We start from the raw sequence: 14,371 nt of genomic DNA on the forward strand, positions 1-14,371 counted from the left end.
CTCCACTGGCAGTGGGTTTTCCTAAAAAGAAAAATCAGTTGCAGGCTGAGTTTTCACTTTCCTGTGTCACACAGATCTGTCCGGTCCCGCCTCGGTGCTGTCCCTGCTGGAGGCTGCTGAGCAAGAGTTAAAGAACATGTGTCTTGCATTTAGCTTGTTGCCTCAGAGCTGTGTTTTGGCTTCAGTCACCTCTGCTTCCTCTCCCCTTCCTCCCCCACCCCCTTCAAAAAGAAGACCAGCAACGCTGGAGGAAAAATTCCAGCTGCATTGGGCAACAGGGGGAGAGGATGGCACTTGGAGGAGAGGCTCGGAGGTCTTTGCCAGGGGAAATGTCGGAGCAGTTCTGCCCTGCCACCCTGGTCCCATCTGTGAGCAGTGCAGGGACTGCTGAGCCTGGTGTCACAGCCAGCCCAGGCTCCTTGGACACAGAACCCCTGCAGTTTGTCCTTCTGACCTTGACAGCACCCTGAGGACGTGTCCCAGACTTAACTCCGTGTGAGGGAACCAAGTGCTTCCTGTTTGCTTTCTAAATTGCCTGGAAGCCTCCCTGGCTCATCTGTCACCTGGGAAGGTGAGTATTGGCCCTGCTGTGGCCTGTCCACCCTGCCACAGAGTTCATGGACTCCTCTGCTGTCCCCTGTCTCTGCTCAGGCTGGAGCTGCTGGGCTGTGTTTAACCCCAGAGGTGGGAGCAGGGAGTGTCAACATTGCCCCAGACACTCAGCCCTGGGCCCTTTCTAGCCCTGCAGAGCCTTTGCTGAGGTGCAAACACGCTGTGAATGTTCTTCCTTTTGCTGAATCAAGACCACAAAAATGCTGCTGCACGTGCCCAGGTGAATGTTTTGGAGTCTGAAGGCAGGGTGAGATGTTTCTGATGGCATTCCCCACCCTTGTGGGGAGCAGGAGGGGGTGATGGGAGTCGTGCTGTGGCTGTGACTGCACCGAGGTTTCAGCCTTCCCCTGGGAGCAGGGAGATGGATCAGAGTGACTCACTGGTTTGTGCACTTCGTGTCCCAGCTTCAAAACCCTTCGTGTTGCCTAGGGGATGTTACTCTTTTTTGTACCCAAACTCTGCAGTTTGGAGTCAGGAACACTGAAGAGACATTTCAGGCTGTTTCAAGTGAGGTGCCCTCATTTCTGGATAACAGCACTCTCAGAGTAATCCCTGGATCTGCCTTTCCCTCATGTATGCTGTCTAGTGTGGATCTAGACTGTCTGTCACTCTACAGGTGCACCTGAAGCACTTCTCAGGCCCTCAGGTAGTGCTCTCTCATTTGTAGCCTCAGGTAGCAGCATGAGCATCTCTTGGTTCTGTCACATTCCCCTCCTGAGCTCTGCCTGCCCCAGAGACCTCCCCCAGGATCGCCCAGCATCACTGCTGTGATTGCTGCCCCTCAGCTTCCTGGCCCTGGGGTGGAGGGGATGCTCAAGAGGGATGCCAGGGAACCCAGTCCTCCCTCGGGAGATCCTTGTTCACCACTGGAAAGGTTGTTTTATCACAGGACAGGAATGTTTGGCTGCCTTGTCATAGCTCTAACTCTGCTGTGTCTCTGCTGCCTGGGCAGGTGCTGTGGCTGCACTTCTGGGGCACAAACCAGTGTGTCATGTGCAGGTGTGGGGTTAGGGATGGCAGCACTGGAGCACTGCAGGTGCCCAGCCCTGCCCTGGGACGCTGAGGCCGCAGGGACACCACAAATTACAAGGAAAGAGTCGTGATGATCAGAGGGTGGCTGGGGTGGGTTTGTATCTGCCCTGTCCCCTCCTCGCAGCCCCAGGTCCCGTCCCTTCCCCGGGAGAACCCTGACCTTTGGTGCCATGTGAAGCGTGGGAAGGAGGAAGGAGCGAGGGGAGCAGCAGGTGGCACTCGAGCATCGTCGCGGCGCTCACACAGGATCGCTCCGGGCTGAGCCGCGAGGGGAGCGCGGCCCTTCGGCTCCACACCTTGGAGGGAGATGTGTCATCTTGGGCTGTAAACTGCATCTACAGAATCTTGATTTGCATGCTTGGGATGTTCCTCTCTGCTCACAGGTCCAGACTGTATCTCTGCTTGTGCAGGTTTGTCCTTACACGGTGTCTGGACCTGAGATGATAAAGGGAAAGTGTCACTTTTCACTCGCAGAGCTTGGCCTCCAATTTGTTTGGATATTTTCTGGGATTGTGGTGTGCATTTCCCCCAGAGCTGTTGCAGAGCATTGAAACAAGATTTTTCTCTTTCTTGAATCAGATAATTTCTTCCCCCCCAGCCAAAATGAAGTGAGCTCGTTGTGCTCCCACTGAAAACAGACTTGGAGTGGAGATGGAAAGGTGAAGTTCAGTGTGTTTGTTACAGAGACAACAGCTGGACACGTGTGAATGAGTCAGGGAAAAATGTTCCTGTTGAGAGGGTCTTGGTGTGTGCTGGGCATGCAGAGAGATCCCTGGATGAGCTTTGGCTCCTCTCATCTCGCAGGGGACAGTCCCCTCGGTGTCCCAGCACTGTTGCTGCACTGCAGGGCTGTTTGCTGGGACAGCTGAGCTTCCAAGCATACAAACCCTGACCTGGATTCAGACCGTGCTCATTCTCCTCTGGACCCCTGGGAGACTCCCCTGTGGCAGCTGAGATGGGACGAGCCCCCTGAGGTGCCACAGCCGGTGCCAGACTCTGCCCACCTGGTTTTGCCCTTGGACAAGACAAGACATCTGGACTGGGTTTGTCCAGGAATGGGGCAGAAGCACCTGCAGGGTGTCTGCTGAGCACCCCAGCCCCTGGCTGTGTGTGCTGGACTCCTCTGCTGTTGAGAATGGGGAGAAAAAACCCACTTGTGAGTGCCCAGCTCTCTCCTGTGTGAGGCCAATACAAATCCACAGATTTTTGTCAGCAGCTTGACCTCTGGGGCACAGTTCTGGCTCTGCAGCAAAGAGCTGCCCTCGTTCTTCCTCTTGCCTGACTCTTCTGTAATGGAAGGGCTAAATGCTTATTACTTTTTCGTAGCCTTTTCCAGTTGCCAATCAAACATGTCTGGTTTGGGGTTTGTTTTGTTTCTGTGTTGCTGGGACTTTGCAGGATGCTCTATCTCACTGTAATTATGGTTCCATCATTGTCTTGGCACGATAACATCTGCTGTCTCCCTGCGATCTCCACTTCCCACTTCTCCTATTTCTTTTGAGAATTTCATGGATCCTGATGACCTTCTATTTTCCATAACATCTCGTGCATCTCAGCGTACACAGCTGTTTCTCTTGCATTCCCCTGGATTTCTATTTACCTCTTTTTCTCCTCTCAGCATCTCCAGTGCATTCCAATGCCTGTGAACGTGGCCCCTTTGCCCCCCGCCTGGGCTGCTTTCCCTCTGAGCACAGTGCACCCCCAGCTCCAGGGAAAGGCTTTGCTCTCCTCATTTAACACTTCCATTTTCTCAGGCTTTTTATTTCGAGTGTGTTGTACTCCTTGGCTCTGGGTCTGAGGTGCGTGGGTGCTGCAGCTCCCCCCAAGCGGGTGGGCAGGGATGTGCCGTGGGGTGGGAGGATGGAGGGATGGATGGAGGGTGTCATCCCTCAAGGTGAAGTCACTGCTCGAGCCAAACTGCAGCCAAGCTGGAGCGTGGCAAGGAGAGGAGCTGTGCTGGGCGTGGGGCTGAGGTGGTGAAAGGGCTGGGGAAATATGGGCTCATCTACTGGCTCTGTGTGACCTTGATAAAGAGCGTGAGGTCCAGGAGTGATGAACAGAGGTACTTCAGGTTTTATTCCATTCTGCCACCTCTTATTACTTGGACTTTGCCAGTATGCCTATCCTCTTAAAAATACTAATTAGAAAATCAGTCCTATAGCTGCTGCAGATGGACTAATAAAACTCTGGCATATGACAGGACCTTAAATCTCTGCTTTGTTCCCTGTCTGTAAAACGTGCACCCCAGTTCTCCAGCTCCCATGCCCCTGTCTCACCTGGCCCTGCCCCTCCATGCAGCTCCAGGCCCAGCCTGGCCCAGGGCACTCGATGATGCTGCAGCAAAACTAACCCTGGCACTGTTAAAGGCACACAGATTTTTGTCATTTTAGTTACTCTCAACTCACAGTCTGTATAGATCCGAGCTAGGACTGTCCCTTTCTGGAGGGGCTTTGCAGAAGCACCTGGAAGGTGAGACAGAGAAGGAGGGGGCAGGTAGGGAGCTGTGGAGATTAGGAAATCCTGCAATAACTTTGTAAATGGATGGAAATAACACCGTGTTTGCATCATCCCTTTTCCTCTCTCGGGAGTGTGTTTATGCAGAGATGGTTTTTACACAGATCTGCATTGCATGTGGGTGCTTTTACCCAAGCAGGACTGTGAAATCATGGATTAAGGGTTCTAGTCATCCCGAGGGAGTTATGTGGCTGTCGGAGTGGATGGTGACTGCCTGATTTGGGAGGAGAAAGGGTCCCATGCAGATGTGAAGCAGCGGGTTTGGGGATGACTCAGCTCTGTGTCCTCACCCAGACAGTGCTGGGGGAGCAGACCTGGATGTGGGGGCACCTTCCACTGGGCTTTTGTTCCTGGGAAGGGAGAAAGGCACCGGAAAGCACAGCAAGCCCTGGCTCCAAAGGAGGGCCTCAGGTGTTGGGCCAAGTGTGGCTCTGGAATGGGCCAAACCCAAAGGGAATCGCAGAGGGAATAAGGATTATAGGGAATAATCTCTATCACTTAATGCTTCAGTGACTCTGAAATAATTGGCTGTTTCCTGGGCATATCCAGATGAGCTGAAGTGTTCTCCCTGTTGCCTTTTGTACTGCAGTGATCTTTCAGAGACCTGGCTGCCCACCTCTCCCTCTCCCTTTACCTCCTGGGTCCCCCTCCCTCAGATTTCTCCTGGAGTTTGTATTTCTCCCCCCACGTCGTCTCTGAAGAATCACAAATGTGTAACGTGTGTCCCAGCACTTGGATTTTAATAACGTGCAGCAACCCCCATCAGCACAGGCAATTTCACATTCAACACATTATTGCTATTTAAAGCGCTGAGGTATAAAAATGATTGGCAATCGGGCTCTGCCAGCGCCGCCGCTGCCAGATTGTGATTTTTAATGTTGGTTGCTCTGCACAGTCGTTCCCTCACCTTTGACTTGCAGATTTCCCAGCGTCAAAATAGCAAAATCATTTTGGGCTGTAACAGGCACTTTGCTTGCTGCTGAAAGGAAGGAATTATCATTAAAGGTGCGGAGGGCTGGGTGTACACAGACACACCCGCACGGGCCGCCGCTGCTCCTCTTCCCAGCCGAGCCTTTCCCCAGCCTTGCGGATGTGTTTTCCCTGAGCTGCTGCGTTTTGGGGTGATGGGCAGGGGGTGTTGTGTTGTCTCTCTGTTATGGTTCTGGAGGAGGGAGGCCAGCAGGGTTCATCCTGGAGATGCTGCTCCACGAGGACTGGTGGATTCCGTGTTCCCAGGGCTGTGACAGTGATCTCACACGGGGCCCAGAGGTGCTGGCTGTTTACAGGAACGTGGTGCTCTGGGTTAATGTACAGTGTGATTAAAGATTAGACCTCTGTGAATTTCTGTTTAAGGCCAACTCACCCTGCTTACCTTGAAGTATGAGCTGACCAGAAAACAGCCTTTTTTATGTGAAAACAAGACTTTGTCTTCACTGAGGTAATGGTGCAGTCCAGGCTGGGATGGGGTGATGCTGGGGGAGGGCAGTAGGGATGGGTCTGCCAGGTTGGGTTTGTGGGGGCAACAAGATGGGAATTCTGCCTCTGTTTCCCTCCCAGCAGGATCAGAGCTCTGCCCTGCCCTGGAAGATCTGCCTGCAGGGCTGTTGACTCCTGGGTGCCTTTGGAGGGGAGTCCTTGCCTTCCCCAGCCGTACTCACTGCCTGGAGGGATGTGTCCCAGCAGGGCTGGGACAGAGCCAGCTCAGCAGGCCTTTCTCTTCCCTAAAAATACCTGTCCCTCTTGTTCCCCACAGCAGCCAAGGAGACTGTGCCGAATGCACCAGCTCCAGCACCTTCTGGGCTGGGAAAGGGGGAATCTTTTGGGTGAGCTTGGAGAAATCTTGGTGTCTTGTGCGGATGTGGAGCGTGCAAAGCCCTGGGAAAAGGCAGCCCCTGGAGCCAGGGAGCTGATGGCAGCACTTTGTCACCGTATTTACACTTCCACTGGCCCAACGTGAAGCGTTTGGCTCTCCTCCACTTGCGGAAGGGATTAGCTACTTCATAACATCCAGACAAGATAATCTCTCCAATTTTGCCTGGAAGAAGTCCCTGACAAAGAGCAGCAAAGCTACAATAATGCCAGATGAAACAGTAATTGAGTTTGCTGTCTTATTACTTTCTCGGCTAAGTTTGTGTTGGTTTAAATTTAATTTTTTTGTTGTTGTTGATACAGAGCAACAAAACACTGTCCCTGGGTTGACTCAGACCAGCAGAGCTACATCTGTGGTGAACCTCAGCGCCACAAGGAGGTGAGAAAAGAGGGGAAGGGGAGTGACTGGGAAAAGTTGCATGTGACATAAGTAACAGGACGTGTTCCATCTGCACTGGAGCAAAGCTGCTCTGCTGATGCATCGCACTAATACATCATGAGAGCAGCAGAGTTCTAAAGGTGTGTCACTCTAAACTGGCCTCAGGAAGAGGTACAGCAGTCTCTGTCCACTCCAGCTCAGTATCGTGCTGTCCCTTAGCTTTTCTTTTCCTTTAAACAGCGTCCTAGCAGGAAGGGTATCTGCTGGGCTCCTGTGGGCCTCCAGGTGTGGTTCCCCAAGGATGCAGAGGGTTTCATTTGGAAAGGTGAAGCTGGCAGGAAGGCAAATGTCACCTCCTGCAGTGTGGCCACGTGTGTCACCTCAGCTGGGGGACCTGGGCACGGCTGGAGGCTCAGCACAGGCAGCCCCAGCTCAGCACCCAGGCCTGCAAAACTGGGCAAGCAGTGATGCCTCAGAGACATTTGCCAGTGCCACATTATCCCACCAATGTTTTAAGGATACATAAGAGGGTGCTGTCAATCCTGACCTCCACACAAAACACACCGTCCTTATTTCCTTTCTCTGCTGACTAAGCAATAGCCATGTATATTTTTTAATGGATTGTCCTTTGGATTCTTTTTCTTTGTCATCCAGTTTCAAAGCTCTAAAGGTCACGTTTTCCAAGTTCTTTCCTTGGAGTATCAAAGACTATACATTTACTTTAAACAAAAACTAAAACCCCAGCAATTTTAGAAAACCACTTCATGCACAGGGACTTGGGAAAGCCCTAAACATCACCATGAGAGCTCAGTGCTCCCAGCTCAGCTTAAGAGCAGTTTGTGTGTTTACACTTACAAATTGCGCATTTGTAGTTGTGCCTGCTCATAAACAAGTTCTGAAAAACAAGTGTTAAATGCCCAGTTCTTATTTCAGTCAGTGAAGCGTTTGGTTCTGGCTCACCCCAGCTCCAGGTGGGATGGGGGTGTCACCTCAGGGCTGTTGAGTTCAGACTGAGCTCACCCAGGCACTGCTGGCAGTTTACCCTGGCTCTGTGCCACCCCCAGGGTGGGCTCACACGGGCTTTCAGATGTGTTTCAGTGTGGACAGTAAGCCACCACGTGGCAGGTGGATGATGCTGGAAGGGAAATGAAGGACTCAAAGGTCTGGATCCCAGAAGGAGCAAGGGGAGCATTGTTACAGACCTTGTCACCCAAAATCTCTTTCAGAAGTCTCTCTCCTGACCAAGCCTGTTCTAATTATTTGCATAGCTTGGTCTTGACATCAGTGGAAACTCCAGCTGAACTTTGGCCAAGAAGGGACGGGTATGTCAGGGCCAGTTGCTTAATTACGTTTACATCTAAATTGCTGCGGTAGATCTTCACTTCCTCGAAAGTGATTTTCCTTCTGCTCTTTAATTTCATAGAACAATATGAAAGACATGAATCTTCATGAAACTCCTCTCCTAATGCAGCAGTGTTTGCAGGCTTTGCTTTTCATCAGAAGAGGTCCCAGGGGAGGTTCAAGGTAGGATCCTTGCCATCCTGGCTCAGCAATCACAGAAAGCCAAATAAATAAAGCAGGAAGTTGGCAAAGCCCTGATTCAGCAAAGGCAGAAGCACAAATTCAGCATTAACCTCTCTTAGGATGATTTGGAACATAAGAGTTAATCTTATCGCTGCACAAAAGTCAGACCAAGAATCCAGGACCTTGACAGGCGGCACATCAGTGCTTTAAATCTAAGGGGAGAGGGTGCTTAAAGCTGAGGAATTGCTTAAGTATAGGCAAAGCATGCTCCCTGGTAGGAGCTAATCACTCAAAGACTGGGGTTTGGTCCATGGTCTGGTGTGGTTTTGGCCAAGGCACTGATGCTCTGAGGGAGGATGAGGACAGCAGCATGTTCGGGTGGATAAGTCCAGAGGAGGTTGTTGTGGGGTCCAGTGGCTCCTCCTCACTCTCATCCCCTCACCAGGGAAGACTGGAGGTCTCTGGGAAGGGTCTGGAGGCCGTGTATGAGCAGGGTGAGGGTCAGCATGGGTCACAATGCCCTCCCAGGGGAGGGGTGCAGTGTCTGCCCCTTTGGGGTGCACCCGGATGGAGCAGAGGGAGGGAGCAGAGGATGCCTCTTGGAGAGGTGGGTTTGCAGTCTAAATGGTGTGACATCCCCCGAGGAGGAAGCCTGAGGCTCTCCCAGCCCGGAATCTGCTCAGCCCTGCAGGGGCTGGGGGCACAGGGCGGCCGGAGCGCTGGGACACGGCTCCCTCAGCGGGCAAAGCCCGGCTTCCTCTCTCCTCAGCTCTTCATGCTTATCTGATCTGCACCTCCCTAATGATGTGGTTAGAATTGAATTATGGTGCTTTAATGTAGTTACAGCTGCATTTCCCAGGCACATTTCTTCCTGACGTACAATGCTGGAATTTAGGGTCTGGCCACAGGCTGTGTATGACTCCTTGTCTCCCAGGCTTGCTGCAGCCTCGCCACGTGCTGTGCCAGGCCCCGGCCGGAAAGGCAAACTCGGGAGCTCAGTTCTCGTCTGCTGCTGGAAAAGCAGTGAATTATGTGGAAAGCCAGTGAATTCCATTAAAGGTAACTCCAGGGTGGGGGAACCAGGGAGCCTTGGTGACAGTCCTGCGTGCACTGCATGATGCTGTGGCAGGGAGAAGAGTGGCTGGAGAACAGCCCCGTGCACAGAGAGGGTCCTACAGCTGGGCCTGGGTTTGTCCTTGTTTTGCAGCTGCAGGAAAATCCCTTCAAAGGTGCGCGGATGAACAGTCGATCTTTAGCCAATATACGTTAGTGTGACTGTGAGAATTTTATGCCCACTGAAGATCTGTGCTGGGATACTCTAAAACTTCATGTAAACTTTCTTGATCACCTCCTTTGATGTGAACCTAATGGTCATGGAATTTGCTGTATCAGCAATAAGAATCATTTGATTAACCAGAGAAGCAAATAAAGGAGTTAACTCTAAAGTCAGAGAGGAAACACCAAAAAGTGATGGGTTTGCCATTTCCATTGTGCCAGAGGCGCAGGAGTGCCCAAAATTCAAAATGTGAGGGTTCCCCACCATCTACAGAGAGGAAACTTTGCTTATCAACCTTTCAGGGTGTTTTCATCAGTTCTGATCTGCCTGTAGTTAATTTAGAGCGATGCTGTCCTCTGGGGAGTGACTTGTTTTTCCTACCCCTGATTCAGCTCCACACTTGTGAATTTTAAGTGCATGTGCACATATAAATGAGTGTCTGTATTTATACACATCCTGCCAGTGCACGTTTTGCAATGATTCTCCTTGGATGCTCTTGCTGTCTCCCACAGTCGATTTTTCTGAATGACATGGAACTGATAATGGATGTGGTTTCAGTGTGATCGGGCTGGCTCGTCTCATTCCACCTCTCCTGGTTTTGAGCAAGTGTGAGGACTTGCTGTGTCTATTTTAGATTCCATCATGAAAGGAATAATTGAGATTGAGGTTCTTAGTCACTCAATGCGGAAGGTCAGGGAATTAATGCTGTGTTACACCAGACCATTCATTTACTGGGCCTCCTTTACTGTCTGGAGAGGAAAACAAATGTGCCTCAGAGAAGGTAACGCAGCTTCAGCACCCCGCACAGCCCCAGCCTCTGATAATACACACTGTTTATCTTTATTTTGGGGGTGTTCCAGGATAGTTTTATCATCATAATTGATTAGTGGCAACAGGGAAAAAAAATCCAGGAGTAACAGGAAGAAATGATTCCAGTGAATCCATTGACTCGGTGGTAGCATTGATCTACTTCTGGGAATTATTTATAGGAGAAGATTCATAGTTAATAATATTAGTTTGGACTTTGGGAGCAGTTTATCAGAGGCTCTTAAAGGCCTTTGGTAAAAATTAATCAGTCAGAGAATAAGTTAGACAGCCTGGTTTTGGGAGAGGGAAGGAAATGGGATTCCTGGCATAACTCTGTCTACCTCAGAGCGAGAGACAGCGGAAGGGGTAACTTGGGGTGCTTGGATATGCCTAGGCACAGGAGTGGGAGGATGGATTTCCAGCTGCTCTATCAGCCAATGCAGCTGGGGAAAGGTCCTTGGAAAATTCCCCACTAAACCCCTCCTTCAGCTGAAGCCAAGGTGTCCACAGGACAGTCACCCGAGCCGGATCCAGCAGGGAGGACTGCCCAGGGACAGCACTAACCCTGCTCCCCCCCTGCCTCTCCTCCCCGTTTTGTTTTTGGTTTTAACTTAATTGATCTGTATCCTGCAATCCTACCCGCAGGAGCAATGACACATCTGAAAAAAGCAGGAGGATTTGTTTAAAGTGAGCTGCTTGGGTTTTTCAGTGTGTGTATATATAGAATTGCCTGGAAGTAGTAAATAGAATTAAACACTGAGGTTCTGAAAAACAAAACTCTCAGGGCTGTCTGTTGATTTCAAAGCTGATGAAAACAAAGCAGGCTTTGAAATCTTTCCTCGCAGAGCTTCCCCCTCCTCCCTTATCATATGAAAGATGGGCTTGATAATATTTGGGTTTTATTCTTCTTTTGAAACAGTTGAAAAAATGCTGTTTTCTCAGTTAAGATGAAAATCCTGACGTTTTTAATAAGGTCAGTGTAACATCTTCATTAGCAAATGCTGAAATAACTTGATGCAGATCTGGGACTTGACCAGGAAAAACTTCAGTGTCTACCCAAGATAGAGAGTCCCATTTGCAACAGGTGTGAACCAGTAGTGCTTCCCTAAAATTACTGGTTCTGGGATAGCCTATTCCAGTTTAGGGACTGGCTGCCGTGTTTTTAAGTAACTCCCAAACTCCAGTGGTTTTTGTTTGTTTTCCTGGGACAGAGCCTGGCCCTGGGCTCTGTGATCTCTGGGGCTGGGCAGGGTTGGGTTTGCTGGTTTCCTTTCAGATGAGGGAGCAGCTGGAAACAAAGGGAGGGACCGGCAACCTGGGAAGAGGTGTAGAGCTCACCATGAGGAAATGCAGGCGGATGTTAATGGACAGACAGCCTAAAATAAGACAAAACCAAAAATATCCCACGCACTAAGTCGGTGCTCTGTTGAAATTCTGTCTACAAATGTCACAGCTGTTGGGTGCTGAGCACTTTAAAACCTGTCCTCCACTGTGAATCCCAGACACACAGAGAAAGTGTTTGCCCAGCTTTTTGGAGATGTGGATGTTATCTGGACAGCCCTGACTCTTCTGAGTGGTCTGAAACCATGGACTCGGAAGACATCTCTTCCCTCCTCCGTGCTGTATCTTCTCCAAGACAGGGTTGCCACAGCCCATCTCCTGGTTTCTCTGCACTGTGCTACAGACACTGGGGTAACACCAAAGGCACAGATGCCTCAGGAAGACCAATTGTTTGCAATGACATATTCTGCATTTTAAATGATCTTTGATTTCCTGGCAGCTCCCCCGTGTATCACCCCCTGTAATTCTCTCTAAATAATGTTTGTCAGGTGAAGCCACATCTGGGCAGCAGACAGAGCAGTCCACAGAGCGCTGCTCCTCACCGGGGACTTCCGAAACCCACCGGCCGATCAATCTCCACAACTCGCTGAATGATAGATGGAATATAATATAGGTCATTATTCCTTCCCTATGCGTGAAAATGAATTATTCAGTAAAGATTTAGATCCTTTTTTATTACGACACTGAATTTATAGAGCATACAAAACATAAATGCAGATTTCTCCAGCACCAGAGAGATGAACTTGTTCTCCAGGCAGTGCGAGGGGGATGCAGCCCCTTGGCATCGCTGCACGGCAGAGAGGGGATGTCCCAACAGCCGGAGCACTGGGCTGCAGCCTGGGCAATTAGGACCTGCCCCGAGCTGGGCTGCCAGCCTGCTTGCCTGCCATAGCATCCCCAAACCCCCTAGCTGGTTTAGGAGCCCGAGATCTCTTTGTTTCAGAAATTGGGCTCTCAGCAGCCATGGATCTTCATGGGGGTTTGGGGTCTCACGTCACCTTGACCTTAAAAATGCTGATCTTAACAAACTCTGCATCTCAGTCTCTGATCTGAAACAAGAGTTGCCAGAATTGAAAGGCAATTGGTGAGGCTGAAACCTGCTAATGAGAGGCGGTGCTCCGTGAGTACATGGACAGACGTGGTCTGTCTACAGAGCCACTGTGGAGAATTTGGGCTGGTTGGTACCAATAGCAGTAACTTTCCTTGTTATTGGAATAAATGCTCCAACTTTTAATTGTGCAGCTTGGGAGAACATTACCCCTGACCGGCAGTTACAGATGTCAGCTTCGCAGTTCATTAGCTGCTTCCCGAAGTCCACGGGGAGTTTGGATTTTTAGCACGAACATTAGAGGTCGGAGAGAAGGAGAGCAGAGGGCAAGCCTGCAAACTCTCCTTGGGGTGGAGAAAAGTCTGGGATCAGGGCTGGAACAGCACCTTTGGGGATGGGTGCTGCCACGTGCCAGCCACGGAGCAGGACAGCGGGTCCTGGTTTGTCACCCATGGGCACGGGCACTGAACGAGCCCCTGGAGCATCCCTGGTGCCATGGGTACGGCTCCCTGACAGCAGCAGGTGCAGAGAAACAGCAAAACTGTCTGAATAGACCGAAACTGGGCACCTGTCTGAACCCAGCCTTGGCTCTGGGAGAGGCCAGAAAGAGAACGCACTGATAAAGTCTTCCCAAAGCCATTTGACCTGTAGTGTTCCCTGATGGAAGGGATAAAAGTGGAGATTTCCTTTTAATGTATAGAAATCCAAATTTCTCTTTGAGCCGTAAGCAGCTGTACTGAAGTTCCCTCTGTCCATCAGCAATATCTGTCTTGTGCCTGTTCATCCTGGAACCCCTTTAAAATTCTGCACTGCAGCCAGAGAGATTAAAGGGCAGGAACCGCACTCCTGACTAGTAATTTCCCAGTGATTATTATGAGAAATAGCTAAAATCTAAAGGAAGCTCAGAGAGGGGAGAAGAAGACTGTTCTTTAATCCCCCCCCCCCTCCATTTCCTTTGCAGGTTGGTGCTGCTCACCCTGCTGGGGCAGGGCCAGGTCAGCCCCTCTCCTGTCTGGAGCAGTTGGGGTGTTTCCTGCCCGCTTGGAGGAGCAGAGCCTGCCCTGCTGCTGAACCAGAGTTCAGCACTTCATGGCAAAGCAAACCCAGTAAAGGGGATTACGTGCCGTTTTACAGGGGTCGGCACAGAGCATGGAGGGGAACGTTTCTCCATTGGGCCTGACCTCCCAGCCCTGCATACATCTGCTGATTCCCACCCCGTTCGTTAGTCCCTGCTGGAAGGTACATCCACATGCTGCCCCCACCCCCAATAAAAATATAATCCCTGAGCTGGAAATAGCTGGCCACCCCAAAATAGCTCTTGCAGGCATGGCTGCTGAGCCAGGGCTTCGGTTGGGAGGCACTCAGTCCCGGGTGAGCGGAGATACTCAAAATCCATGGATGTTTCTGAAAATGTAGGGCAACGTGGCTCAGTCCCTTTGGGCGGGCAGCCCTCGCTCCTATGCTGTGCTCCTTAATTTATGGGAAGCTGATTGCTTTTAGATAATTACACCAGTACCTGGCAGCCCCATCACCGCTCTCGCCCGACACTGCAGGTGCTGAGTGTGAAATGCAGGAGCTGAGGGCAGAGCTGGCACCTGGCTGAGTGGTGCCTGCCAGGGCCCAAGGTGTGCTGATGCCAGGGCCTTGGGAAGGGGGGCACCAGGACGTGGGACATCAGGATATGGGGGCACCAGGATGCGGGGACATAAGGAAACAGGGGCACAGGGATGCTGGAGCCCTGGAACGTAGGGGCTCTGGAAAGTGGAGGAGCCAGCCCTCGGTACAGCCCGAGGGTCGCGGGGTCACGGAGCATCCCCAGGGGAGCCGGGCGGGCTGTGAGGGAGCGAGGTGTGAGTGAGTGGAGTGTGAGGGAGCGGAGCATCCCCAGGGGAGCCGAGCGGGCTGTGAGGGAGCGGGGTGTGAGGGAGCGGGGTGTGAGGGAGCGGGGTGTGAGGGAGCAGGGCAGCCC

Source organism: Empidonax traillii, unplaced genomic scaffold, assembly GCF_003031625.1.
Source record: "Empidonax traillii isolate 1590-97213 ecotype Southwest subspecies unplaced genomic scaffold, ASM303162v1 scaffold135:size1941959, whole genome shotgun sequence".
NCBI lineage: Eukaryota > Metazoa > Chordata > Aves > Passeriformes > Tyrannidae > Empidonax > Empidonax traillii.